The sequence below is a fragment of the Simochromis diagramma genome, unplaced genomic scaffold, assembly GCF_900408965.1.
Source record: "Simochromis diagramma unplaced genomic scaffold, fSimDia1.1 OVJJ01000705.1, whole genome shotgun sequence".
In the NCBI taxonomy this organism is placed as follows: Eukaryota; Metazoa; Chordata; class Actinopteri; order Cichliformes; family Cichlidae; genus Simochromis; species Simochromis diagramma.
In genome coordinates this window covers 3999469-4011137 of record NW_024387448.1, presented here as the reverse complement: position 1 = coordinate 4011137, position 11669 = coordinate 3999469, and the positions used below count along the sequence as shown (strand labels likewise).

The 11669-nt window shown below is 42.5% G+C and overlaps 1 protein-coding gene across 2 annotated transcripts in view; it reads left to right on the top strand.

Annotated features, from left to right (window-relative positions):
* Positions 1-373: 373 nt before the first annotated feature.
* The window catches only part of LOC120722674 (kelch domain-containing protein 8B), a 185716-nt gene continuing 174420 nt past the window's right edge, over positions 374-11669 (top strand). Inside the window, exon 1 of one of the 2 annotated variants that reach the window (XM_040013761.1) lies at positions 374-610. The gene's annotated coding sequence lies outside the window, so the exon portion shown is untranslated. The remainder of the gene's footprint in view (positions 611-11669) is intronic. The other variant, XM_040013760.1, reaches the window with a different exon arrangement.

Here is an 11669-nt window from a genome sequence, read left to right as displayed (position 1 = left end):
CTCTGACGTATTTTGCGTATTTTAAGCGGATGTCGAGAGTTCCCTCAGTCCACGCGGGGGCAGCAGAGCAGCTTGTGGAGCAGCTTCACCTACAGACGCGCCATCCCTTCTTTCAGGTGAGTCTGGAGTTACCTGGTGCTGGCTCTGCGCGGCGGCTCAGCCAAGAAACAGCGACGCAGGCACCGAGTTTAAAAATAAATGGCCTGCATTTGTATAGCGCTTTTCTAAATAAATAAATAAATAAATAAATAAAATAAAGTGGCGATGAGTTGGGTGTTTTCACTTCAGGATGATGAAGAGGCACAGCTGCCAACGGGGGGGGGGGGGGGGGGGACGAGGTCTTTTTGAGACTGCGTAAATGCGCGCTGGTGAGTGAGTGAGTGAGTGAGTGAGGGGAGGAGACCGGAGGCGAGGGACAGGCGGAGCAGGCAGGCAGGAGTCGGGAGAAATGTTGAATCAGTGTGTGTGAGGAGGACGGAGGTAACTGCTGGTCTTGCTGGATTCTCTCACTGAACAGGTGCTTCCGCCGCTGTCCTCTGCGGGTGTCCAAACGTTTACGCGGAGCTGCCCCGGTGAGCTCCGACGCACCGGTGACTCACACAAGGAGGAGGTAAGGACTGTTGCCGACAAAACTTTCCACCCTTTTAGACGTTTAGTCCATGTGATCAAATGCCACACGGGTGGACGTATGGACTTTGTTGCCTTTGGCACCGCGAAGGAAGTGCAGATGTGGGAGGCTGGCGCAGTGCAGCGCTTCACCTCTGCGCACATGGGCTCCGCTGGTACGAGACCTCGTCGCTGGGCGTTGCGGAGCCATCAGTGGGCACGCGAGTGGGCTCGGGCGCTCTCAAACACTCCACATTCTGATGATGCTGTTAGAGCGATAAGATGGTGGGCGAGGATCAAGCTAAGGCGACAATCAGAAATCTGTTTGGACGCCATGTCCAAAAAGAATCCATGCACTCTGATGTCTGGTCAGTTGTTAAGTGGCCGTCACGAGCTGCTTTTTTGCAAGTTTGGGCGGCAGATGATATCAGGGAATTGTGGAAAGTGGTTGTGTCGTACTTGTCAGATGGAGTGCAAAGATTTTAATGTGCTGCGTGATATTTTTAGGACATATTCAGGGATTTGGGCTAGAGGTTGCAGGGGAAAGCCATCCAGATGCGTCTGCTCTAGACCAGCGGGTCCCATCTGCTGCGCTGACCAACATCTGGATGTGTCCGTCGGTTACAGGAGGGCTCCCGAGTTTGGCCGTTTTTATTTCAACTTTATTCTTTGTGTCTAGACAGCTGATTGTATGCTTCCAGGTACAAGCAGACGTCCCTTTGCGTCCGTATCTTCCATTCTCGCTTCCTTTCCCGAGTAGCATCCCAGGAGTTTAAAGCTGTCCCTCCTCCCGCTGCCGTCTGCTCCGTTAAAGAGGTTGTTTCTCTGACACACTCCAACTTGTTCAGCACCTTCCACCACTCCCATTATCTCCTCTCTCGCTCTCTCTGCTAGAGCTACTTTTCCCATCTGACCTGTGATGATAGCTCCTAAGCTCATTAGCATAATGAGGATTACAGCTGACATGCAGCGTCTGGGCCTGTCTTGCTGGATCCAGCAGAGACACGTAGTGCAGTGGCAGCTCTCATTGTGCCAGTAAAATGCCACCTCCAATCAGGACTCACAGGGAGGCTGCAGGTTGTACAGCTGTACAGAAAGAGTGAGGGACAAGGACAAATGGACTTTCTGAGGATGAAATTATGCATGAATTAAATCAGATGGCATAGGAGCTAGTTAGATATAAATGGATGAATTTGAATGCCTGACCGTTTCCTTCTAAAAGACATAAAAACTGCAAATTGATTTTGCCTCATAATTGTAATTAGCATCAGTTTTGTCTGCAGGAGGAAAAGTTCTTTACTTTTTCTCATTCGTTTATTTACAAGTCTTTCCTTCCACTCGTGCTGCATAAACAATCGAGTCACCCACTTTCCATATAATTTTATTCTAAAGTTCAAGCTGCGGGTCAGAGCCCACAAGAGGAGACAGTCCTGCCAGCGAGTCTCCACATGATGAAAACGGAAGCTGATTTTTGACAGGGCGAGCGACAACATTTTGCATCTGTTCAGCCTGTTTTCCTTGCTGTCTCTGCTTTTTATGTAAATTTTCTACCATTTTTCTCTTATACCAATATTTTCTAGTCATTCCATGGTTATTTAGTGAAAGCAGCATGGCCCCTAGTCGTAAATTACTGCTTATTTGTTGCTTGTGATGGTTGGATTTTGGGAGCAGAAGCTGTCTTTTGTGAGAGCATCATCTGAGAACAGTCAGTGGTAACCTGGCGCATCGTTAATCAGCTGTGTGATTGCACAGACTTGTGGATAATCCATGCGTATCCTTTGTTCTACTCACATTCATATTGTGATGGAGATATGCGACAGTGGGTTAAGAAATAACAAAATTCAAGACACTTTTATGGTTAATCAAAGTAGGATAACCGAGATTAAGTTTAATTCAATTTTACTTATAAATCACTTCTTCACAACAACAGCCAGCCTAAGGTGCTTTATATTTAAAGGTTATTTAATAGAAAACATATTGTGCTCATAGATATACAAATAGATATGTTCTCATAAATGTAGAATAAATTAATTAAAAATACACATGAGCAGGTGCTGTTTTGTGGAAGCCATCATGTTGTCCTGCCATCTTAAATTTAGTGGCCAAGACGAACATCACCGTGACCCCTAATAGCATTTTATGTATGTGACTAGAAAGTGGCCATATATGTAGCACAACTTATAAGTTATTTTTAATTTAAAGATCATAAATAACATGTATATTTTCATCCTCTCTTTCTCATCCACCATTGTCCTCTCTTCTCCCTCATTTCCACCTCATGCTCTTCCTCCTCACTTCACACCTCATCTCCTGCACCGACATCAGGGCTCTAACACACTAAAATGGCCCTAAACATCTTATTTATTCCATTGTCAGCAGAACAGCCATCTGTCTCAGGACAGCTGACAGTGAGCTGGCTAAAGCTAAAATTATGCCAGCTAATGTTAGGCTTGAGTGTGCTAAAAATCACACTTTCTCTCTGATAAACGATTTGATTACATTCTCACATCATATGATGTTTTTTTAGTGTCCAAGTCCAACAATGTTAGATCCACTTCATAAAGTTTTACAGACTCCTCCAGAGTAAATAGACACGGACACCCACTACTGACAGCTGAGGTGAACGTGGGACTGACAGTATACCCTCACTACAGATGAGTGAAGGCCAGAGCTGTTGGCCTCTGTAACTAAGATTATACAGCTGAACTGGGAAGGGTAAGAGGACAGAATTCAGGAAATGCAATCTGCAATTTACTGACATCTAGTGGTGAGATTTAACACACTGCACCTTTAAAGGTGAAGACTACAATATTACAGCAATCAAACAATCCCCTGTGTGTGAGCACCTGGCAATAATGGAGAGGAAGGACTCCCTTTTAACATGAAAAGACCTCTGGCAGATCAGCAATCAGGGTGGAAGCAGTCATGTGACTTACATGATTGAATTTTTGCTTTAATTCTGATAGTCTGCCAGCTCACTGCAGCAGATCTCTAGTCTATATTATGTTATAATATTAATTAATATATGATAATGTTCTGAATACTATATAATAATAAATCCACTGCTTAGAGTTCAAGAGCAGAGCAAGAACTATGATTGGCAGCTGCATTACAACATGATGGAGTCAGAATCTGTCTGACCATGAAAGGACAGACCTCTCTGGAGAGACAGCTGAATGATAACTGCCACAAAAGCACCCAGGTCAGCCTGTCAGCTAGCTCGCTAGTGGGGACTGACCTTTCAAAGTAAAAGCAAGGGGACTGTTGCCTGTTAAATGACAAAAATGCCATAAATATACAAAAATGTTCTATGGTGGGTGTTATTATTCTTAGGTGACCTGGCTCAATAAAGTCTAGGTATGGGAAGCATTGGTTACTTCTTTCAAAGAAAACTCCTCCTGCCTTTAGGTGTAAAATAAACCAGTTAGTTTATAGTTTTGTTTGGGATTCTCATCACTGTACAGGATTTTAGTACACAGCATCAGGAATCAGCATTTTAGCACAAATTTAACTGCACACCACAATATTTTTGGTCGAGACAAACAGAGACGTGTTCAAAAACAGTTGCAAAAAACAATGTAAGGTACTGTACTGTGGTGTTATGTACGTTTGAAAGTAAAACTCTTCTGAGCTGGGATTTGTTGATGAGGTACTTTTATCCTAAAACGACTAAGTCTGATTTAAGAGAATGCGGGCTTTCAGTGGAATGCGTTGACCAGATGTATAGATGACATTTATATGCCTAAAAAATGGATGTTTTATGGGTCACACTGATCGTTGCTCCTTATGTAACTGTGTTTAGTATGCATTCAGCATAAAACACCTCCATTTGGACATGCAGTGTTTTATGCCTGTTTGGCTAATGAGGCACCTCTACCCTGGAGGACACAGGCAGAGTGTGAGCGTACAGTACAAAGTGCCTTCAGATTTAAGTAGTGTCGGTTGTGTGTGACAAATATCCTGGCTCACACACACGCACACACGCACACATGCACACACGCACACACACATACACACACACACCAGCCTGCGACAGACATTAACCCGGAGAGATGATTGTGGAAGATAGCCAGTACTCCCATCAGAGGATTAAGTGGGCTGCTTACAGCGGACAGTTTGGTGATCCGGCCTGTTAATGATGAGGACTTGGACATGGATGGTATCAGAGGACGATATAAAGAGAAAGCAATAAAAACAAAATGTTGGCAGAGGAAATGAACCGTTTAGTGGATTAAACAGGCAACAGAAAAACAAGTCAAGTGTTTTTAAAAAACTTTCTGACATAGTGTGTTATTTGATGAAAAAAAATCAAAGCGTTTTCTACATTTATTAACATTTCAGTTTTATGAGACATGATCAAATGCTTGAGTGAGTGCTCCCATGAATTGAGATGTTATTCCCTTCAAGGTTGTCAGCTCTTGCAGTCATACAGTGCTCACAGCATTCCTGCTATGCTTGAATGTCCAGAATCATCACCAGCGATGAGCTTTGGATTTCAAACCAAACAGCAGTTTCCTGCAGAGCAGCCTGCAGTCTCCAAACATGAAGTAGACACATCAGGCTCAGAGTGTGACCCAGAGCGTGCTTGTAATTTTATTGTGACATTAACATGTTTGCATCATAAATTGGTTCCCCTGAGGGTCAAACACTTCTAACATCCTGAAGCATCTGAGAGGGAAAATTGGTGAAAATGAGCTGAACTGTGTGCCTTTTCTTTGGTGTGTTGGCACAGTGGGAGGGATCTAGTAGAATCACAAATGCAAACCTTAAATTGTTCAGAACAGGAGTTCCAGGCAGAGATCAAAATGTTGAAGAGACCACTGAGGGGTTCCATCACTGCACAAAAAAGATAACTTTGAAGGGACAGAGGCCACATTTAAATCAGGGAGTATGTTTCCTTTGTAGGACGTGTTTGAAAATGTATTAATTCCTATTTATGAACTGATAAACTGTGTTAGATACTCAACCTGACAGACTCATTACAGTTACAGCAGCACTTCCCGACTGCTGTTAGCCAAGAAATGCACTTGTAAATTAGCCCTGGTTAAATTACAACTTTAATTTTTACATGTTAGGTTTTGTACAGATTAAAGTGTAACAAATGTGGCTAGTGAATATTAAAGAGAACACTTATCCAACCTAAATAATGAGGTCAGTGTATTGTAAGTAATCCCTGCGAGTCAGAAGGACGGGCTTCAGACTCATCTAAACAATCGCTTTCAGACAGTTTTTTTCTACTCTTGGATCTGTAGGATGTCACAGAGACAGGATACCAAGGGGCCCTTCCATATACACTGATCAGTCATAAATCATGACCACTATTGGAGTGAAAAAAACTGATTATCTCTTCATCATGGCACCTGTTAGTGGGTGGGATATATTAGGGAGTAGGTGAACATTTTGTCCTCCAAGTTGATGAGTTAAAAGCAGGAAAAATGGGCAAGTGTAAGATCTGAGCAGCAAAACTGTGATGGCTAGAAAACTGGATTAGAGCATTCCCAAAACTGCAGTTCTTGTGGGAAAAATGTTTCCAGTCTGCAGTGGTCAGTATCTAACAAAAGTGGCTGTAGGAAGGAACAGTGGTGAACCAGCGACAGGGTCATAGACGGCCAGGGCTCAGCGCTGGTTGGCCCGTGTGGTCCGATCCAACAGATGAACTACTGGAGCTCAGATTGCTGAAGAATTGTGGTTCTGATAAACTTGAGTCAGAATACACAGGGCATCACAGTTTGTTGTGTATGTGGCTGGATAGCTGCAGGCCAGTCAGGCTGCCCATGCTGACCCCTGTCAGCAGTTCCAATAGAATAAACAACGGGAACGTGAGCTTCAGAACTAGACCACGATGCAATGAAAGAAGTTGTCCTGCTCTGATCGATCATGTTTTCTTTTACATCATGTGTACGGCCGGGTGTGTATGTGTTACTTACCTTATATCAGGCCAGTAGCCATAATGTTGTGCCTGATCGACATATGCAACCACTTCCTGTCATTCTGCATTTCTATTGGCCATGTATTTGTACTTCACACCTCAGCATGGGTTTCAGTGTGCAGTGCCTTCTATGTGAAATTGCCCGAAGACTCTCACATCAGGCTCACATATCTATTTGTGAGCACAGAAGCTGTTTAACCTTTTTGTTTAGCCCACAGAATAAAGTTTTGCTTTCTAGGAGATTAGCTGAGGAGCTGTTCAAGATAAATATGGATAATTTTGGAATGTTATTCATGTAAAGCAACTGTAGTAGAGCCCTAGTATAAAAACTGGAACTGGCAAGGTGAATAATGATCCCCTTTTAAAGGTCATGCTTGGAGGTTTTGCTGTGAACCCTTTGAACAAAGCAAGGCCTGCTTTTTCCCTGCTTACAGCTACTCTGCTAGCATGTTTTCACTATTACGCAGTGTTACCAACTCCTCAGTAAGGAAAATCGCTATTGGCTGTCCTAAAAGTCGCTAGAAGTCGCTACATGATGTCATCGTCTAATTTGCATAACTGGTCATGCTAATGTAATTGTAACCTACATTGTTGGAGAGAGAAATAACATCGTGGAAGAGACATAAAGTGAGTAAAAAACGTCCTAAACGCATTTAGAATTTATTTAGAACTACAAATTAAATTTCTTTTAGCAATTATTGTTTTTTAATGTCACAATTCCAACCCTGCTCCTTTACCCGGGCTTGGACCGACAAAAGTGACCCGAAATTGGCACTCTGGTGGAGTTACTTTGTGTGTGTGTGTGTTTATTAGTAGTTTTAAACCTTGTGATCCACAAAACAGCATAACAGTAAAAGAAGAACTGACTGCGTTACAGTCAGTGCTCATGCGCGATTCATTTGCAGTTTGGACGCATAGGTATGAACATCTCCTGCCCTGATAGCAGCTGGGGGAGGACTGTCCTCCACCTGTGAGCGCTTTGGCAGGGGTGAGGTGCCCACGGCAGCACCCGCTACTTGTGGAGAGTAAGAGCGATGAACTATTATACCTATTTAGACAATGTGTTTTGAGGGCACATTTAGGGATTTAAATTACTTTTACCAAACTAAACTACTAAACCAGCTCTCTAAAGCTTTTAAAGAACTGAACAGGTTGAGGCAAAGCTAATTTAGCTAGCCTGTGGCTAAAACTTTATATTTAGCTTCTAGGTTGATCAGTCTTTATCTAATTTAACCCAGCAAAAGGGAGTAAGTTGAAACATTCATGACGAGATAAGTGACAAAGAGAGAAAAAACTTTTTGTAGCTGGTCAGTGTAGTAGCTGTCTGGATGTTCATTAGCGCAGCTCATAGTGGAATAAATGGAATCCCTTAAAAACAGATTGTAGCTCAAACAAACAGGTTTGTGTGCATGATTGTGTTTTTGTGTGAAAGCAGCTGCCTTGTTGTATAATTGCATTTTATTGTTTACATGATTCAGCTCATTAGGCTCACTGACCTGTTGCAACTGAGTTGGTGCTGGTGCCATCATGATAATACAAATGGACGGGAACAGAGAAGTTCTGGGAAACATTTTAGCGCATAGTTGTTTTATGTCCCATTGATGCATTGAAAATCCATTATAGGGTCTCTGGGGATAAAACCAATGCTTTGTTTCCAACCACAGCAATGGAAACAGTAACAGTAACAGCAATGGATTTAGAAAAACAAGCACAGGCAAATTTAGGAATCATGACTCATTCCCAGCAAATTGTTTGCTTGGATTAATTTTTAATCTTTGGACAACATACAGTTTACAACACGGTATCTATAAATTGTCTCTGAGAATGATTTTTCTAATGTGAGTAAATACTCAAACTAGTCTGTTTTTAATGAGGTTTGTGAAGAGCAGTTCACATTCTTTAATTTAAACATTTAAAAAATGCAATTAGGTTTTAAATAAACTCTAATAAAAGGTAAAACAAATGTAGATATATAAATAAAAACATCAAACACATGGCAAATGGTGACAAAAGCAATATTCTGAAATGTCACAGTAGGAATTCAATTAATAAATGGTAAATAATAAACTCAGTAATGCATGCTGTTTGCTATTAGAGCAAGGTGCTGCTTCAGTTTAACTTGGAATAAGAAACTCACTTGACACAGAGACAATTTTAGAAAATGTATGTGGATGTACCCACATAGCAAGGAGGTCCTGCCTGAATCTGGTGTCAAGCCGGCACTGCTGGCTGACTTCTGACATGGTAAGACGTATGTCATCGAGATATGGGCCAGGCCTGGCATAGATGGCACTATTGTGGTTTGGTGTATGTGGCCCAGGATCATAGAAAACAGGTCCTCCCTGGATCTGGCATCAAGCTGGCACTTCTGACTGACCGGTGTCATGGCAGGGTGTATGTCAACCAGATGTGGGCCAGGTCTGGCAATGATGGCACTATTTATGTTCCTATTTTAGTTAGAAGACCCAAATGCCATGTTGCAATATTACACTGCTATGGTAGCCAACGTTTCAAATGCAGGTTTGACAGGTTTGTACGTGTACATTTTATCCCCATACCTAGTGACGGTTTACTCATCTTTGCCACCGGGTGGTTGTAGCTCACGGGGTAGAGCAGGTCACATATTGATCAGAAGGGTAGTGGTTCGATCCCTGGCTCCTCCAGTCTGCATGTCAAGAATGTGAATGTAGTTAGGATGCGCTTGGTATAGAGAAAATGTGTGATTGGGAGAATGTGGCATGTTGTATAGAGCACTTTGAGTAATCTGGGAGAACAGAAAAGTGCTATAAAAGAATCAGTCCATTCACTGTCTGAACAGAGTTTCGTCATGTTACTTTTGCACTGTTTTGCATGTTCTGGCACATGTTGTTATTACATGGCTTGATTAAGGTACAGATTAGGCTGACATCTGGAGCCAGAGCTGAAACTGTTCTGGGCCAGCAGTGTGTCTGCAACTGGCCCGTGGCTCCACACCACTTACACATGGCCCACATACCGCAAAGAATGACGGCCCTTCGGTGGTTCAGATCAGGTTTGCCAGAGGTAATCCACACATTGGGCCAGCACAAAGCCAGTTGCAGACACACTGGTGGTCCTGTGCTGGCCCATGTGTGGGTTCTTTCTTTGTGGTATGTGGGCCATGTGTACATACCCATGTACACTGTGTGTGGGCCAGATCCAGGCCATACCAATTTTGCTATGTGGGTAGCAACTGTCTTGTTGTATCAAATAAGGCTTGAAAATGGCAACTGAGACAACAAACATTTTTTTATTGTACTCATAAATCAAATTAGAAATGGATCTATTTGCTCATGGGCTTCTGTGCAGCCAGACCCCCCCCCCCCCCGACTCCTCAATGATGGGTAAAAAACTATTTGCACAGCATGCAGCAAAGCATGTGTTTGCCTGCTTGTGAGGAAAACATCTGATAATGTCAGTACATTACCATTACCATACCATTACCTCCATGGTATGACCCTTGCTGCATGGTGCTCTGCTTCCCTGTGACCACCTCTCTAAACAGTTTTTATTCTTTAGACAGTGGCTGCTCTGGTTATTCTTTTTGCCCACGATCTTTAGCATAGTGTACATATAGTAAATAGCTGAACGCAGCCATTTAGCCATGTTAGCGCTTCCTGATGTCATTGCAGGAAAAGCACAAAGATATTAACACTTTACTCCAGATTTAAAGAAACAACACTGAACATGACATAATAACATTACATTCTTGTTCCTGACCATTTCTGGATTGTGGACCTACATATTGGCATGGTAATTAGATAACTGTCAGACTGGCATGATTAAACAACGTGCTGTTGTCAGTTTATTGCAGGCATATTGACGCTGGGAGCAATTAAATAGGTGGTGGAAAGTTTAATTAAATAGTTCCACTAATGGCCTAAAGTATTAGTTCAGCATTAAGAGAGCCCAGCTCAGCGGAGACCTAGCTGTGTGACTGTTTGCTATGATTGCTTCCTCTTTCACGTTTGCCTGAAGCACCGAGTCAGACTGGGGGGAAGCAGGTCACTGTGTGATTGCTTTGTGAGGGTATTATTTCAAGTTTGCTAGAGGCGCAGGGATACATAAGCTCATGGAAACTGATTGCTGTTTGATCCCTTTGCGCGATTGCTGCAACCAGACACACTGACTTTGATACAAGCTTTTCTCAAGGAGGCATGGGAAAAGTTGGCACGGGGGCTGAGCCGCTTTACGAGTGAGAAGCTTACATTCACACTGGGAATGTTGACTTACACACTGCAAACACAAAGTGTGGCTGCGCTTGTTTATAGCATTTAAAGTGACAAATGTGTTTATTGTGTAGAATGAGTGACGGCGGCGAACGGACAGTCACTGTCCTGCATCCTGAGTCTTTGAGTTGCTTGATCCCAGACATCTGTCTGTGGCGAGCGGACTGTCTTCCAGCCTGATTGTAATGTAGATGGCATAACTCGCTTCAGATTAATCGATCTCTGAAGAGACATATGACGAGAAAATCTCTTTGACACTCAACCCCAGAGCCATTCTGTATGCAGCGAGTAAAATGCTGGTTTCATCTTGGTTTTTTTTAACCCCCACATGGGGTCTGTACCTCTCACTTTCCTTATTTTGGCCTCTCTGCCTCTCAGCAGCCTCCAGGGGCTACTAGGACCCCATATATCTAATCTTAAGGGTCAGGGAAAAAGGGCTGTCAGCAGTTGCTTATTGATTGTGCTTCTGCCTTTGTGAATTGTTTCCTCTAATCACTTGCCTCTGTTGGATTGGTGAATCTGTTCTTGATTTTTAGAGACTAAAGTAATCTGAAGGTCAGTTTTTCTTTAGTACAGGGATGTCAACCTCATACGGTCACTCTACTCGACCCTTCTGTCCCTTTCTGTCAGTGTAAAGAAGTTTAACTACACATTTAATCCTTGAGATATTTTAATATAAGAAAAAGAAGTGCAGTTTAAACAATATGTTACTCTACATAATGAAAGAAATCTGTTAACATGATTGTTCGGGCTTAAAACGTCAGAAATAAGTCTGTAAAATTACAGACAAAAAAAAGTTTGCCTAGACTAATTATAAAATTAATAAACATTTTTTTTACAAATCTATTGTAAAAAAACACACATGTAAACAGTCAATAGTAAAAAAA